Source organism: Musca autumnalis, unplaced genomic scaffold, assembly GCF_047663935.1.
Source record: "Musca autumnalis isolate F117 unplaced genomic scaffold, ASM4766393v1 scaffold_50, whole genome shotgun sequence".
NCBI classification, from domain to species: Eukaryota; Metazoa; Arthropoda; class Insecta; order Diptera; family Muscidae; genus Musca; species Musca autumnalis.
The window spans coordinates 267,407-285,578 of NW_027412089.1; the positions used below are offsets into that span (position 1 = coordinate 267,407).

Consider the following 18,172-nt stretch of genomic DNA (forward strand, 5'->3'; position numbering starts at 1 on the left):
GGGTAACATATTTTTGAGTGTAAAATATCATTGAGAATAAAAGCTATTTTCCACGAATATTTGATATGAGATATGATGTAGTGAGAAATCTTCTAAAAAATTCAAGAATATAATTGTTATCAAAATAATTAGATCTCCAATTTCTAGAATTAAGATGAATTATTTATTAGAAATTGGTTTTAGAGCTATGATATTTAGGTGGACTCTTTGTAATTACATAAATTGGCCTCAAATTGTAATATGGCTTCAATTATAAAGCAAATAAAAGAAAATAAAAAACTAATAAATAGAAGAATATCTCCGAAGATAAAGCGGGAAGACCTTCCTCATATTAATGGAAGATTCTTCGTGTCCGAACGAACTGCTTCACATAGTATGACACCATATATAAGGACGTTTCTTCAGAACAATTTCGTGAGGGAATTTAGCCACCGCGAAGTTGTTCCCAAGACGGACTACACAATTATATACTCAAACTCATTTTGAACACAGTTGCAGTTTTCTAATCGAAATAAAACATTGCACACTTTTCAGATTCGGAGTACAATACATAAATATGAAATCAAAATTATTATGGATCCATTTTTTCTATAGCCCCCATATAGTAGTACCACCCGATTTCAGATATTTTGATGTTTTTATCTAAATTGTTTTTCCGAATTGGCTGTAAAGCTGAAAACACATACAACGTTTGAGTAAAGTTTTGTGTCGTTTTGGTCGTTTTTACACTGTTGGGCATGATGCCGAAAAATTCAAATTCATTTGAAATATATGCCGGCAAACACATCAACGCCGGACTTTGATGTCGGCATCGCCCTGTTGTTGTTGTTTTTTTTTGTCAACGCCCAACGCAAAACTTTACTCAAACGTTGTATGTGTTTTCAGCTTAACTTGGCATATGGAGTTCGCAATGGTCCAGGAACTTCCCCACCCAAAAATTGTGGACATATGTAGGTCCAGGTTTTGGTATTGGGGTTCCTAGCAGTTAGAAATCTTCTGCATCAAAAATTGATAGCATATATTGACCGACTATGCTCTCAAATACATTTACATTGATGCTTACGTATGTATTATTTATTATGTATTATTAACCTAGTGTCAATTTAAGATAATGTTTGCAATGTCTGATTACGTTCAGAACAGACAAAACTTCAATTGAATTTTTTAGTCGAGCTTTATGATCTATAATGCAAGTGAAAAAGGAAAGCCGACGATTCGAACCCACACACCCACCACTATGTGACATGCATGTTTCGCCTTCGGTAAAGGCTCTTCAGACATATCGGATGTGGAGCGGCTTCGCCGTCCTCGAACTTTTCTTCTTTCAAATGCATTTCATGTTGACGTTCGTAATCTGTCTTTATTTCATAAGATTATTAAGTTTAAAAACCCGGTTTTCCTATATAGACAATTTGAATTCTTCCACATCCCTAGGAATCCTCAAATATTCATACCTAGAATTTGGAAGGATATATTTAGTAAATCATTTCTTGTTCGTATTGCACGTACATGGAATATATTACCCCTGGAATTACGAATCTTTTCCCATTCAAATAATGTTTTTAGGTTAAAACTTTTGGAACATTTTAACAGGCCTTTGATCGTGTTATAATCTTAACATTAGTGTTACTTATAACTAGGACTATTTCTGATTATATCTTTTTTCTTCTTCTCGTATTGTTATGGTGGGGACCATACTGAAATCAATTTTGTATAATACGTATAGTTCAAAAACTTTTCATATTTTTCTTTTATATAATAAGTATGTTTATTCAGATGTATATATTTGAAATGTAATGTTTTTGGCCTTAAAGGATTTGTATTGCATAAATGGATTAAATAAATAAATAAATAACTCTTTAATAAATAACTATAAACCAAAACATATACAAGAACCAAAAGAGGTTGAAACACAACAAATATACAAATCACTGATATATGTACCTAAGATATCAGAGAGATTTGAAAAGTCTGACATTTACGACAAAAATAAATACACTATTGCCCACAGTTCAAACAATACAACAAAAAGAGTATTTAGTAACTTAAAAAGTAAGATACCAAGAATGGACAAACATAATTTGATCTATCAAATAGAATCTGGTGGTAATCAGCACGAGAACTGCGGAAAGCTTTACGTTGGTACGACAAAGAACAAATTAAGAACACGCATGTCAGCACACAGATCCGACATAAAACTGAGAAACTCGAACTTAACACAAAAAACAGCCATCGCAGAACACTGTAAACAAAATAACCACGAGCCTTTGATTGACGACGTAAAAGTATTACAAACTGAGAACAACTACAACAAGAGATTCACATTAGAAATGCTCCACATTAATAGTCTAACAACAACAGCAAAACAGACACCGACAACACAGCATACTGCTACAGACATTTAACGCGGAGAGGTAGAACGTTGCAACAAATAGAAATAGTAATCAGTGCAATAAAAACATTCGACGGTTGTAGTCACACTAAACTAGTTTTTAAGTTTGATTATTATTATTATTTACATGTAAGCGATCGCCCTTTTTTATGTGTTTTTACAAAAATGAAATAATTTTACAATTTACATTGCTGTGATATAGATATTAGGCGTACTTCTATTTATTTTGTAGATCTAAAATACTCCCTGAAGATGAAATTCATAGAATTTCGAAATATTGGAGACAATAAATAAACCAAATTTATAGACCTCAAGCTCGGGTTACCAACAATTCTACCGTCAGTATTCATCGGGACGCTGCCGTGCCAAAGCCGCTGCCAACTATTCTGCCGTCAACATTGATCGGACCGCTACAGTGCCAATGCCGCTGCCAACTATCCATCATCATAATAATGCTCAATACAGTGTTGTGTAAAGTGTATTTTTTTTAATAATAAATAAAGGATTGTTTATAACGTTTTAAAGAAAAATAAACTGTGTGCCTTCTCTCTCTCTAATGCCCTATAACAAATAAATTCTTGTGATGACCCTGGCCCCGCTGAACCTACCCCAGCTTCAAAGTAAATAATACGTCGTCACAAACCAGAAATGAACCAATTACCTCATAATGCTTTCTGACACACATGAATCCCGCGATTCCGTACCAGGTTTAGTTCTTCACTTGTCAAAGGATTTATACATGAATCGATTTACCTGCCGATGACAATAAGCGAACTTTACATGGATGGACTTCCTCTCAAGAGAGGTATCCGGAACTGGAACGTTATATGCAAGCAACCTTGCCGATGACTCACGCAGCGACAAGTTCGGACCGAAGAACACCTCTGCTTGCTATATAGGCAGGACTCATCTTAGAAGGAACATGACGCCATTTTGAGGAATCAACAACTTGAATAATGTTAGAGACTCTGTTCGCCACAAAAGTTTTCCAGAACAAGGCGGTCCGTCCAACAGAATATTGAATATGACGCAACATCCAACAGGAGAAGAAGGCTATCGATCATCTCTGAAAGAAGTGCTGCACCACATAACTCAAGTCTCGGAATGGGCAAGGTTACTTTAGACTTCGAATAGACTAGGTGCGTTAAAATAGAAGCACCGGAAGAAATGCGAATTACAAGGCCGCTGCATATTGAAAATTGCTGTTTGGAGTGAAATATATCCTGCGTGGAACCCTAATTTTGTCAATAGTGGGAAAATCAGCCTGAAACCGCAACCAATCTGAAACTATGTCCTGGAATAAAGTCTCACCCCAATCGACGCCAGAAGCTCAAATCCTCTTTTTTTTTCGTTCGTTCCCACGCCTCTCACACCAGCCCCTGCCGACCGAGGGGGCCACCCTTACTTAGGGAGCACGTACACACCATGGACCGGTCAATGGCGGGTTAGTTGGGGATAAAACTACCGGCTACAAATTATATCAGCCGATATAAAAATTTAATTACAAACTAGAACAACAACATAATTTTATTAGCGAAATTAATATGTATTTGCATTAAAGGCTCTTAAGGCTGAATACTACTGGTTCCGTTGAGGCAGATGTAGTTTGCCGTTAAACAGAGCTCAATTTTTAGACACTCAACTTTAGAACGAACGAGGGTGATTGACATAAATTAAAAATAGTTTCTGCTCATTAGCTGTGTTCTACTGTTGCGCAGAGGGAGTTGTAGATATACATATGCTGAGCTGAAGGGTTCTTAACAGGCACAAGTAGTTTACAGAACAATAGATTCTAAACTAAGTTACTAAAAATTTGAATACTACATTAAAGAGAATTGGCAACCTGCTTGTTTATGCATTATGAATGCAATATTATTTTTTTTAAAGTATGTAATGGTTCAGTTAAAGGTATCGTATTATCGATGTTATTGTATATATCCCACAATGAACGTAATGGGTTATTATCTTCATAATTAGTTTTCACAGTAGGCAAATTAATTGGCAAGAAATTATGGGTTATACGTGAAGGAACATTAAATCTTATTTCTAGAGAGAATTCAATTCAATTCAATTTATTTAACTTGTAATTCAAAGCCAACCGGCCCATCAGTGTAAATTTCAAAATGCATAAGAATTGCTTAACCAAATAAAAAGGAAAAACTACTCGAAAAATATATAATATAAAAATATGCATACCAATAATATATATAGATTTACTTTGAAACTACTCCAAAACAATTTCAATCAATATGCAACATCCAAATCTCACATGACATAACGTCACTTAAGCAAAAGTAATACATAATATATATATATATATATATATATATATATATATATATATATATATATATATATATATATATATATATATATATAATATCTAAGTGCACTTTCTAAAAAATCAAAAAAGGAGGCAAGCAAATACACAAAACAGATGAAAAAGTAATATACTGGAAGAATACAATATTAATGTCACTATCTGTTCAAAGGTACGGCAACGGCACGTACCTAAGTGAAATGCCTGATAGGTAATTTAGTAAACGAATTAACCGATACACCAAAATTTCTTAATTGGTCAGGCAATGCATTAAAAATACGGATTACTCTAACAACAAAATAATCCGACATAAGAAGAGAAGCATTCGGCATAGTTAACTGATTCAGACGCGTAGAGTGCAAAAAACAGAACGTCTGTAAAAGAAATAGGGGAGTTTGGTTCCTAATACACTTGAAAAGCAACAACAACAAACGTGTTTTGACAAAATTATTAAAAGAAAGGCCAAGGAATTGAACAACATAGGGTGTAATATGCGCACGACGATTCAACTTGTAAACATAACGAACAGATCTATTGACTGCCAGTTGAATAAAATCCAATATTCCTTGCGTGGTCCCAGAATAAACCTCCAAACCATACATAATTGTTGGCAAAATAATAGCACGTGCAAGTCTCATCCTAACTTCCAAAGGCAAGTGCATATCAGTATTGTAAAGACACCTCAAACTGAAATTAACTTTCGACACCAAGGAACAAACATGTTTATCAAAAGAAAGCCGGCTATCCAAAACAACACCCAGACATTCCAAATCATTTACAAACTGAACATTCGTACCATCATAAGAAATACTAATATCAGTATGATTATTACTGGAAAAATATAATGCTTTAGTTTTGCTGGGATTAACTCTAAGGTTATTCCTCAACATCCAAGACACTAACATATCCATCACAAGGTCTATTTTGGATTGAGCAACTTGAGAATACCGAGTGTCACCTTTGAAAAGCATCTGTATATCATCAGCATATGCATAGAGCGAGCACCAACCACTTAGCTTAGGAAAAATATCATTCATAAAAATGATGAAAAGTAGTGGACCCAAGACAGAGCCTTGTGGGACTCCACTCACAACTGGCAACATGCCACTGTATCTGCCACCAACGCAAACAAGTTGGCTCCGATCCATCAAATATGACCGAAGCAGAGAACATGCACTATCAGAGAACTTATAGATGGAACCAATTTTACTCAACAACAATGAATGGTCTACTCTATCAAACGCCTTTTCTAGGTCCAACGAGAGTAAAACAGAGAACTTGGTGCTAGAACAACTGCCACGAATAGAATCCGTCAAACCTAAAAGTAATGAGGTCGTACTCCTATTTTTCCGAAAACCACATTGAGCATCATCCAACAACTTATTAGAGTCCAAATACAGAAGAATCTGCATTTTTATAACATGTTCTACTACTTTAGATAAGATTGGAAGCATTGAAATAGGGCGAAAATCATTAGAACATGATCCTTTCTTCCTGATTGGAACAATTTTCGATATCTTCCAATCATCTGGATAAACTGAAGTTATCAAAATTGTATTCACAATATGCAAAAAATGGCGGGAGAGAAACGGGTAAACTTTTCTAAGAAATTTCAAAGAAAACCCATCTAACCCCGATGCATTGGATTTAACCATAAAAAACGCTTTATCTAATTCCAAAATGTCAATACAACGAAAAGAAAACCCTTCCCTACCAAAAGCCTGAAATTGACGCACTCTATCAGACACAGGTAGCTGATTACGAAAAAACATTTGATTCAAATCATCGGCATTAAGGTCACAATGATAAGAATCGGTGTCCAACAACCCCTTAGATTTTACAAACCCCCAAAAATCCCTAGAATTAGAAATATTTTTAAATAAGCTAGAGTGGACCTCCATTCTTACTTTTCTAATCATCGACTTTGCCCTATTTCTTGCCTTACAATAGTTTCTCCAGTTCAAGGCAGTCTTGTCCAGTAAATACGCCTTAAAAGCTAAATCTCTAATAGAAACAAGATACGTAATCCGAGAATCACTAAACCAATCATCATTCTGATACCTCACTTTTCTTCTCTTAATAGGAAAAATGGAATGCAAAGACGCGAGGCATTCCACAAAAAAATCCCACTGAACATTTACATTATTAGTTGAATATAACATTGAAAAATCACACGAGAGAACAGCATCCCGTATATCCTCAGAACTCACAGCATCAAAATCCGTAAACTCAAAATATTGGTCAACCGAATGTTGATTTAAACTCAATGAAATAAAAATGACCGCATGGTCAGAAATGCCAGGACAAAAAAAAATTGTTTCGATAACTGGACATCAGACATGTTAGAAACCAAAAAATAGTCCAATAATGACGTGGAACTGTGGGGAACGCTAAAGTGGGTTGGCAAACAATTGTGAACAATAGAAAGATTTGACCTCGTACAAACATCCCTACAACGCACCGAAGAGGAAACATTGAAAAGATCTGTATTGAAATCACCCATGATGATAATATCAGAATATTTAACTACCAAATCAGAAATTTCCTCTTCGAAAGCAGTTAAGTCCCCGTGAGGAAGGTAAACGACACCAACCAAGACTTTACGAGAACCAAGTGACAATTCCACAAAAAGACATTCTGCTGTGCTACACCCAGAACTCTTATACACGACTTTAAAAGCAATTGACTTCGAGATAAACAACGCAACACCACCGCCCCTTTGATTAAGGCGGTCATTTCTAGAACAGGAGTAGCCGGAAATTGAGATTTTTTTAGATGAGACTTCTGGCTTGAGCCACGTCTCAGTAACACCAATAATATTTACAAGACTGGATTCAAATATATTACGTATTTCAGAAAGTTTTGTGGTCCTAGAAGACAAATTAAAGCTTCTGCAATTGAAATGAGCCAGATTTAAATTATTTTTAGAAAGTGCACTTAAAGTGGAATGCAAAAAAGAGCTATTGCTGACGGTATTGCCTAAATTAGTTAAATTCATAAATTCACAATGCAAAATCGAAAAATTAAAAAAAAAAACATGACTATACGACAGGAATCTCTAAATTTGGAAATAATTCTGCACACTCCTGTGCATTCAAAACCCTAGATGGAGCATCAGGGAATGAAAGGAGAACACTTGGATCATCACCATTCCTCAGAACATATTTAGTAATACGCCCTTGCTGGCGAAGTTTCCGACACCGATACACCAAGTTAGCAGCAGGGGATGTTAAATGATCATTCAGGTACAGGCGAGAATTAGTTTCACTGTTCAATACCTCACGCAAAAATATGGAACTATGACGGGAATACTTTGCCATTATCATGTCCCTAACATGTACAGAATTAAATTTAGCCAGGACAGATTTTCCATTGTTAATGTAACAACAGTGGTGAACATCCTTATAATCAATGTTAACTCCACACACTCTGGCAATCTTAACGATTGGCTCGCGCAGGTTTTTTATAGCCCGAGGAAGTCCATTAATGAGAATATCACTCCTATTAATCCTTCTCTCAAACACAAGATTGTGACGCTCTATAGCTAATAGCCTTTCATCAAGGATCTGCTGCATACCCAATAACCTTCTTTCGTAAGTGCACAGGTCCTCCTTCATCTCCTGAATGTGTGACATAATCTCAGACCGATAAGCATTGACCATATCACGCAAAAGCACTTGAAAATCCACCATACATTTTTGCACATGTTCATCAATTAACCTCCTCATGGAAGCAGCAAGTTCATCAAACATCTTCTTATTCAACTCCTCAATAGACGAAGTAACCTTGGCAAAAAAACTATCAGAGAGAGGCATTGTAATATCTCTTGTATTCACGAGCACCTCTGACGTTTTTGAAACAGACGATGTTCCATCCATCGCACATTGCAGCGAACTATTCCCATCAGAAACTGAGATACTCGCAGGCTTGTCGATACCCTCACTACTGGCCACTAACGAACTAGCACAACCGTCTAATGTACTCAGACACGAATTCGCCACACTGCATTTAACAACATCATCACTCTTTTTGCCACATTTACCATTCATGTCAGAGGAAGTTCCACTTGTAGTAGACGACAAAACACCATTATTCAAAACCACATTCCCAACAGGTGTGTTGATAAGACTATGGTTCTTACGACTGTTAGTGGGCTTAGAAACAATTCGCTGACCATCACACGGAACAGCCCCAGTGGACAAAGCATTAGTACTTGACATTTTAATATTTTTCCTAGAAGGTGCAGAGGAATGAGTAGAGTTGTCAACAGTGCCACGCCGGCCAGCTGGTATCACACTGCTCACACGGCAGCTGTCGCAAGTGTAATCCAAATATTTCATCTTTTTTAAGTCACAAACAGCCACGTTGATACATTTCGAATGAAATAAGTTGCTACATTTCCCACATCCAATACTGTTAACAGCACGGCTCATTGTTTTCATGCAAACCGGGCATTTCCAAGATCTCGTGTTATTCATGACTTCAATAATAAACAAATTAAACACTTGCACAAAAAACGGTAACACAAATGCGCAAGTATGTGTGAGTGTGTAGATAATTGTCAAAAACGAACAGCAAGCAGCCACAAATAAAAGCAATGTTCCAAAAGTAGATGAAAAACTCCAGTACTGGCAAAATACACCAAAAATCCGTATACTGCAACCAGAAAATTATTACAGCACACTACACGGGTCCAAATTAATAAATTTAACTACTAAAAGTTCAGGTTTTAATTTAATTTTTCGAGGAGCACAATAAAAAACTCAGCTGCTCATCACCAGACCTATCAAGTACGGACAGTCAATTAAACCTCGTAACAGTTTAATAAAAAATAGCGCTCTTAGTGTAAATCTTCTGTTTTCAAGAGTAGGAAGATCAATTAACATTAAACGGCTGTCATAAGGTGGGAGTAGCGCGGTCGTGTCCCAGTGCAGACCACGCAGGGCAAACAGTAGGAATTGGATTTGAACCGACTCAATCTTATCAGAGTATGATTTGTAATAAGGGCTCCATAGAATGCAACCATATTCCAGAACTGGGCGGACAAGGCTAACAAACAAACGTTGAATCAGAATTTTTGCCAAAACCACACATGGAGAAAGTCTATTTCCGCAAGGAGAAGCAAACGGATTGGGATAAAGTCTCAACCCAATCAACGCCAGAAGCTCAAATCATCTGAATCAGTATTTTTCCCAAAACCACAAATGAATTGAACTTAGCGCCAACGAAATTGAATGAACACCACCTAAAACATCATCGACGTAAATATAGTTGCGAATATCGCTCGCTTTAGGAAGCTCTGAATGAACATCATCAACTAGTTGATGTATCACCCGCGTTGCCGACAAATTTTGATCCGAAATCTTCAATTCGTCAATAAAATTTGAAAAATCGTCCAAAATCGTCAACTTGTTCCAAACTAACTTTAGTTACCTTTCAGTGCGATTTTTTTCGCTGATATTTATTACAATGAGTCTGGCTACGTAAGATATACAATCCACTGCAATAAAACTAACCAAATATCGCTATAAAAACAGTTTTCACAAGATGCGAGTTTTCCCTATGGTTATCGAGTTTGCAGTAATACAGTAAGGTAAAGCTGAGTACACATTGCCAGTTTTGAATGACAGGTTTGCTCAAATATTTCTTGCTTGTCAGTGTGACAATCATGACTGACCGCTTAAAGAGGGCATTACTAGAAGAAGCTGTTTTGATTCTCCTGTAATACTAGTGTCAAATTCCAAAAGACATTTTGTATGCTTATTTATATTTTCACTACAGTAGGGTAACACATTTTTGAGTGTAAAATATCATTGAGAATAAAAGCTATTTTCCACGAATATTTGATATGAGATATGATGTAGTGAGAAATCTTCTAAAAAATTCAAGAATATAATTGTTATCAAAATAATTAGATCTCCAATTTCTAGAATTAAGATGAATTATTTATTAGAAATTGGTTTTAGAGCTATGATATTTAGGTGGACTCTTTGTAATTACATAAATTGGCCCCAAATTGTAATATGGCTTCAATTATAAAGCAAATAAAAGAAAATAAAAAACTAATAAATAGAAGAATATCTCCGAAGATAAAGCGGGAAGACCTTCCTCATATTAATGGAAGATTCTTCGTGTCCGAACGAACTGCTTCACATAGTATGACACCATATATAAGGACGTTTCTTCAGAACAATTTCGTGAGGGAATTTAGCCACCGCGAAGTTGTTCCCAAGACGGACTACACAATTATATACTCAAACTCATTTTGAACACAGTTGCAGTTTTCTAATCGAAATAAAACATTGCACACTTTTCAGATTCGGAGTATAATACATAAATATGAAATCAAAATTATTATGGATCCATTTTTTCTATAGCCCCCATATAGTAGTACCACCCGATTTCAGATATTTTGATGTTTTTATCTAAATTGTTTTTCCGAATTGGCTGTAAAGCTGAAAACACATACAACGTTTGAGTAAAGTTTTGTGTCGTTTTGGTCGTTTTTACACTGTTGGGCATGATGCCGAAAAATTCAAATTCATTTGAAATATATGCCGGCAAACACATCAACGCCGGACTTTGATGTCGGCATCGCCCTGTTGTTGTTGTTTTTTTTTGTCGACGCCCAACGCAAAACTTTACTCAAACGTTGTATGTGTTTTCAGCTTAACTTGGCATATGGAGTTCGCAATGGTCCAGGAACTTCCCCACCCAAAAATTGTGGACATATGTAGGTCCAGGTTTTGGTATTGGGGTTCCTAGCAGTTAGAAATCTTCTGCATCAAAAATTGATAGCATATATTGACCGACTATGCTCTCGAATACATTTACATTGATGCTTACGTATGTATTATTTATTATGTATTATTAACCTAGTGTCAATTTAAGATAATGTTTGCAATGTCTGATTACGTTCAGAACAGACAAAACTTCAATTGAATTTTTTAGTCGAGCTTTATGATCTATAATGCAAGTGAAAAAGGAAAGCCGACGATTCGAACCCACACACCCACCACTATGTGACATGCATGTTTCGCCTTCGGTAAAGGCTCTTCAGACATATCGGATGTGGAGCGGCTTCGCCGTCCTCGAACTTTTCTTCTTTCAAATGCATTTTTGTTTTGTTTTTTACAACAACAATGAGGATTTTCCCATTTAGTTGTGCTTTCATGACAAACACTTAGCGCTGCCTTTGAAAGTTATGAGTTTGGCTCTGAACGCTAACACGCTGTGACAACACTTTTTCCTGTGTTTTTCAAGGACGTGGCTCAGCTGATTTTATTTATTTGAAAATTTTGCCTTTTCTAGGCGAAGATCATTTTAAGTATTAATTTTTGAATTTTTTAGTCGAGCTTTATGATCTATAATGCAAGTGAAAAAGGAAAGCCGACGATTCGAACCCACACACCCACCACTATGTGACATGCATGTTTCGCCTTCGGTAAAGGCTCTTCAGACACATCGGATGTGGAGCGGCTTCGCTGTCCTCGAACTTTTCTTCTTTCAAATGCATTTTTGTTTTGTTTTTTACAACAACAATTAGGATTTTCCCATTTAGTTGTGCTTTCATGACAAACACTTGGGAAAATCCTCATTGTTGTTGTAATAAACAAAACAAAAATGCATTTGAAAGAAGAAAAGTTCGAGGACAGCGAAGCCTCAAATTGTTTCGCAGCGAAAACTTTTTTCGCGATGGAGAAAAGGTGATACAAAACGTGTGTTATTTTGTAAAATTAAAAAAATAAAGACCTAATAAACTAAGGTCTCTTGATTTCAGTAACAAAAGCTTGAAGCAGCCTTTCATTTTTCATTAAATTCTTAGCGACTTCCATTGTCCGGGAGAACTAGAATTTATCTATACATCTTCTCAATGTCGGCATTGAACACGAAACGAAAGAATCTCCATCTTAGAATCAGCATGGTTAAGTAGGATTGTAGAGTTGGACCAGTATGAAAAATGTCATTGAGACTCAAACCACTTGAAGAAGGTGAGGATGAATTGGAAACCACTCGAACCTTTGTGAATGTGCGATTAGGCTTGACAACAGAGTGGTGAGGTTAATAGTAAGTAGCACAGGAGACAGAACTGGAAGAAGAAACAAAGTGCATATGACTCAACTCACTGTATTCCCGAACAACTCGGTCATTCTCTCCCTTTAACTCGGGACTTCGAATGAGTCGAGCTTCGTTCCTAACTCTTATGTTACACGCTGAAACTTTCATACGAAACTTTCCCATTATTTTGGCGTTCTTAGGTCTAGTTCCCCATTACAGTAATTTCATAAAATTACTTTTGTATGGAACTCGATCTATGAACGGCAAAATAATGGGAAAGTTTCGTATGAAAGTTTTAGCGTGTAACATAAGAGTTAGGAATTGAGGCATAGCACTTGATCTGGAATGTCCGAATTCTACACCGTCAGAACTTGCCTCCTTAAAAGACGAACGAACAATATACCTTCCATCACCTGCTCTCGTAGTAGTAGATTTGAACAGATCTTCACAAAATTGATCGGAAGGGGATAGAAAGTTCTTCCTTGAAAGATTCTCCACCTCCCAAAAGCGTGTCTCTTGACCAAGAAGTGAGCCGCAAATCCCTACCTTTGAATTAGGAGGCATTAGGGAAGACAGAAAGTGGCTACCAAAAAGCAAGTCGATTTGCGAACTCTTAAAGAAATCTGGGCCAGCCAACGAGGTATAAGGAAGATCTTTAAGATAGGATGCCGGAATAGTGGTGAGCTTATTAGTAAGTAGCACAGGAGGAAGAACTGGAAGAAGAAATAAAGTGCATATGACTCAACTCAATGTATTCCCGAACAACTCGGGAATAAAAAATTAGAATAAAAATAATTGTACCATGGACAAAAACCATCCAATACTTGCCCAGGGTGGAAGGGGTTCCATGCGATGACGTGATTTCATGGCATCTTTTGCACTGGTTGAAACGAAGTCGTGAAAGATCCGATCTTCTCATTAGCATTTGAACCAATGCAAAGGAAGTAGTGAAAGATCCGATCTTTTCATCAGCATTTAAACCAATGCAAAGGAAGTCGTGAAAGATCCGATCTTTTCATCAGCATTTGAACCCATTCCATCGATCCAATAGAGATGAATTTTGTGTTTTTATTCATACACATTTTTCTAAATATATAAGATTATTTATTTACAATAGGTTTGATGATGTCGGAGACTCAAAATCACAACCAACGTTGCTAAAACTTTCGTCGTAATGATAATGTCATTGCAAAGGGTTGGTGAAAATGACATGCCAAAGCATTGGTGGAAATGACATGACAAGGCATTGATGAAAATGATATGTCAAAGCATTGGTGTAAATGACATGCTTTGGATCCAGAAATGAATAGCATCATTTGGGGTCCACGCTCATATAAAATTCATAGATGAAGATGCTAAAAAGATGACATGCCAGATCACATTTAGAGCCTATGGCCCTTCTGCAGGTGGACCAACATCTGTATGCTTTATTGGCTCGTTCTTGGATATGATCCTTCCATTCAAGTTTCCTATTTAGGATTACTCCCAGATATTTGACCTTATTGGAAATCTTAATAGTCTTATTAAGGAAAACAGATTCCTCGACGTGACCCAGTTTTGTTTTCCTAGTGAAAAGACATATTTCTGTTTTTTTTCGGGTTTACGTTAGACCTCTTATTCTAGTCCAGTTATACGCAAGTTTTAGGACCGATTTGGTTCTTCTGCATAACAAATTTGAGTTCTTTCCCCTCAGAAGTATTATAACGTCGTCTGCATAACAGACTGGTTCGAATCCTTCTTTGGTTAAAGTCCTCAGTAGGCTATTTATGGTAGTAACCCACAGGAGAGGTGACAAAATCCCCCCTTGTGGTGTTCCCTGACCAACATTATTCCGTTTCGTTACGTCGTGTAGCCCGCAACTTATCCACCTATTCCTTAGCATATTGCTTACCCAGTTCCTAAGGGCCCGGTCCACATAAGAATTATCTAAGGATTGGATAAGGGTTTCAGTGCTGACGTTATTGAAAGCACCCTCGTGTCAATGCATACTGCCAATGTATACATCTTCTTGTCGACGGTGTTTTCGATGTGGTGTACTACCTCATGTAAAGCGGTTTTCACTGATCTGCCTTTAACGTATGCATGTTGTTTGTATTTAAGCATATCGTTTGGTTTTGAGTAAGAAAGAAGTTAGACTTATTTGGCGATAAGACTTAGGAATTGCGTAGCTAGCCTTTCCAGGTTTGGGGATAAACACTACCCTCGCCTCCTGCCAGGCTTTAGGGGTATACGCAAATTTTAAGCATGCGTTGAAGATAGCGGCTAATTTGGACGAAATATAGTCTACCTCCTTTTGAAGTAAGGCCGGAAAGACCTGGTCTGGTCCCACTGCTTTGCTGTTCTAGTCATTTTGTTGTATTCTTTAAGTTTTGTGTGATAGTTATCCCAGAATACAGCTATTTTTTACGTCGAGCTCAGTTGTAAAGCCTTCGGACCTCTTTGCCTTTGTTACAAAGTTCTGCTGTCATCCAGAGTTTTTCGTAGGCAGATTTCCTCTCTCGAAGAGGACAACTTTCTTCGAATGACTTTACTAAGACCTCCGTTATAAAGTTGACATTTCTGTCTATATCTTCCGTGCTTAAGCATTCATAGCTATCGTGCCCTAGCCTTTCTTTTATTAGTTTTCCAAATTTTATCCAGTTGGTTTTGGATTTATTTCGGAAACCTATAGGTTTCGGCGGTGGCCGAGTTAGTTCAAATCTTATATACCGAGTATCTGAGAAGGAGTGCTCTTCCGAGACGCTCCAATTCTGCACAACGTTTATAAGATTTTCAGAACATATTGTTATATCTAATACCTCTTCCCTAATCTTGTTAACAAAGGCGGGTGTATTCCCTGTGTTAAGTGTTATTAGGTCGTTAGTATTCAAGTAATCTAAACCCGCTTGTTCCAATGACTAGTTACGAACTAGCTATTTCTCTGGTCTTTTGGTAACCACCACTAGTTACCCTCAAATCTACCCGCAATGCTTTGAACTGTAGAATTTAACATGGGGATGTCATTGGAGGTAGACAATTGTCTACTCTCTGCATTACCAATAGCCACCTATTTCGATAGTCCGACGTAGCATATCACATAACTAGAATTTTGTGATAGGTGAAATATCTAGTCCGAAGTATCATTCTAAATAACTAGCGACCAGTATCCAGTAAAATAACTATTTACGTGTATGTAGTGAAATTTATAGTCCATTTTTTAGATTTATAATATGCATACTTAGTATACTTTTTATATTTATTTTATAAAACTAAATTGTAGTAATAATAAAATTAAATAATTTCATGTTCAGTTTGGTAACTTAAAAAATATTAATTCATTTTGAAAGAAAGGATTGACAAATATTTTAATTTTTGTTTGCTGATTTTTGAACACTATTTCTTTTGAATACTCGCTTCTTTTGCCTCTGCATTGATTTGCGTATTAGGTCTTCCCCTGAACCACTGGTGTTTTCATGTCGCAAAACAGCTTCTGAAATGGAATATGTAAACATTAAAAGATTTTTATTATGTAGTATATATTGAATTTCAATGATATGAACTTACCTAATATAACATCGTAAATGTTCTTTAGTTGTTTTAAACTTTTTTTTGCCATGTATCCCATCGACATTATAGTCCATGGATACGTTGTCATCTATTATGTGTTTAAAATTTTTTAAAACTCCTCCCCTTTCCAAAATCTTTGCCACAATATTGACCTGTTAATTATGATTTAAAAAATATGATTTAGCATGGAACATTATTATATTACATATAGAAAAAAATGTACTTACATATTGTGCTTTATTTTCGGTGTTGATTTCAGTATTTAATTGTATTAAATCTTCCTCTGTTGTTATTGGAAATTTGTTGGAAATTGGGTTTCCATTACATTTTTGACGTACAAGATTTTCGATCATGACTTGATTTGTTGCAACGGCTTCGACTATGATTTTTAGCTGGCCTATAGGAATATAAGAATATATATCATAAAAAGGTTGATTTTGGAAAATTGGTGATTTGAAATACCTTGAATAACGTTCAGCTGTTTCTGAATATTTTCAGCTATGGAAATGAAGGAAGATTCTGTAGCTTTTGAAATATTAACAGATGTTGGAGGTTGATCTGAAATATATGTAAAAATGTTATTACATTTATTGAGGAACTACTATATATAAAACATATACTTACTTTCCGTGTCAATTGATGCATCAACTCTTCTTATTTTTTTAGTGGACTACCAGATTTTTGGTTCGATTGGGGAATAATTTCTGGCTTCAAACCCGACATGTTTGTTATATAAGTATAGCTGTATTGAGTAGAATATAAGAAACAAGGTAATTGAAAATATGAAAGAAATTTATTGACATCCATGTAAAAGAGGAAGAAGTAACAACTCATTATTTTTATGGAAATGCTATAATTTTGCATTCAATATCTTTTAAAGAAAATATTTCGTCTACTTCTGACGGTTCGGAATCTACAAGGAAAATGCCTAAAGATATTGAGTTACACGGTTCATTGAAAAAACTATGTATATTTTGAAACCGTCTACCAACAAGAAATCCTCCGTTGCTATGGGAAAAGCGTTGAATCTGCACAGGTATTGCATTCTTTACATAGCAAATGTTATTAGGGACTCGTTTTGTTAATAAACTGTTTTGAAATGTATACCTTTCACATGACGCGTCCAACCCGTCTACACTTTCTGGCTCCAAGACCTTTTCCTCAACAACTCTTCTGTAAATTTGTTGGAGTATTTTAGAGGGCCTTTTTACTGACTTTTTAATACCCTGCAAATAATTTTCAAACCCATAACATGAGTTTTGTGTAGGACAACCAATTTGTTTGATAGTATCTTCGATATGTAGTAAGCCGTGTACATTATACGACACACCATTTTCGCCGAATATTATAGGAAAATTTTCTACAAAAGTATTTAGTAATATTTGAGCCGATTTCAAATTTGACATACATTGTTTTGGGCAACACAATATTCTATAGGAGCAGTGTAACAATAAAAATTCGTAGTAAATATCTTCCGTAACCTCATCCTTAAGAACAATTAATCCAGTATATAACAGAAATTGACGTAGTTCCGTCGCTTTCCAACAGGAAATTTCCGATAATGAACGGGGCTTACGTACAAAATCTATTGTAATACGACCACGTAATTCTGTAAGTCGGCATGATATATTCTTTATATTGTCCTCAGAAACCATTTTTTTTTATTTATAAGTCTCAATAAAAATTTTCGGGTGACACCTAGGTCAACCAAATGCATACAGTCCAGAGGTACCTGAGTTACCATTGAGATATTAAGATTTTCTAATGCTGTGGGTCTTCTTAAATATAACTCAGCATGATGGTTTGGATATTTACGCACTCGGAAATCCTCATCTGTAATAAGTGTTCCAGGCGTA

General features: G+C 36.0%; 1 long non-coding RNA gene across 1 annotated transcript; it reads right to left on the bottom strand.

Annotated features, from left to right (window-relative positions):
• Positions 1–16,638: 16,638 nt before the first annotated feature.
• LOC141388084 (uncharacterized) lies at positions 16,639–17,023 on the bottom strand. Its single transcript, XR_012408688.1, has 3 exons — positions 16,941–17,023; positions 16,779–16,874; positions 16,639–16,713 (listed from the first exon to the last, which is right to left on the bottom strand). It is a non-coding gene; the product is annotated as an uncharacterized lncRNA (long non-coding RNA).
• Between the last annotated feature and the right edge of the window lie 1,149 nt (positions 17,024–18,172).